Source organism: Capsicum annuum, chromosome 1, assembly GCF_002878395.1.
Source record: "Capsicum annuum cultivar UCD-10X-F1 chromosome 1, UCD10Xv1.1, whole genome shotgun sequence".
Taxonomy (NCBI): domain Eukaryota; kingdom Viridiplantae; phylum Streptophyta; class Magnoliopsida; order Solanales; family Solanaceae; genus Capsicum; species Capsicum annuum.
Genome location: NC_061111.1, coordinates 110,616,570 through 110,617,176, shown reverse-complemented (window position 1 = coordinate 110,617,176; position 607 = coordinate 110,616,570).

Genomic DNA, 607 nt, shown 5'->3' with positions numbered 1-607 from the left:
GGACAATGTTTAATCATTTTAGGATTTGATTATTCCAGGGATACGGGTGAAGGTTGCGGATTGTATACTTTGATACGACTTGAGTTGGATGAGTCGTACCTTGGACAGTATTGGGTCCAAGGAGAAGGCCAAGGGCATGAGTTGTGGGTACCACTCATATAGGAAGGGTACGACTGGTAGGGGTTATTCGTATCTCTATGATGGAAATTTTGGGTAATTTAAGTGGGGATATTCTGGACATTTCCCCAGTTACACTAATAAGGCCCCACAACTTCTAACTCACTTGGGAGGTTATTTACCCTATTATTATATTCATCAACCCTTAAAAAATCTTTCTAAACACTCTATAACTCTCTTAGGAGCTTTTGGGCAAGAAAGCTAAGGTTTCAACTAGAGGACTAATTTGGGGGATCTTATTGGTGGTTTCTCTCCATCTACTTTGTCAATCAAGACATGTTCTCTTCCCTAACTATTAGTTCAATCTAAAGTCATGGTTCTTATAATGTTTTTCATGATTTCATTATTATATGAGTATGGGTTTTGAACTATGATTTGGGGTTTTAATTATAAATAATTCGTTATGGTTTTCCATCTTTTTAGTTATATA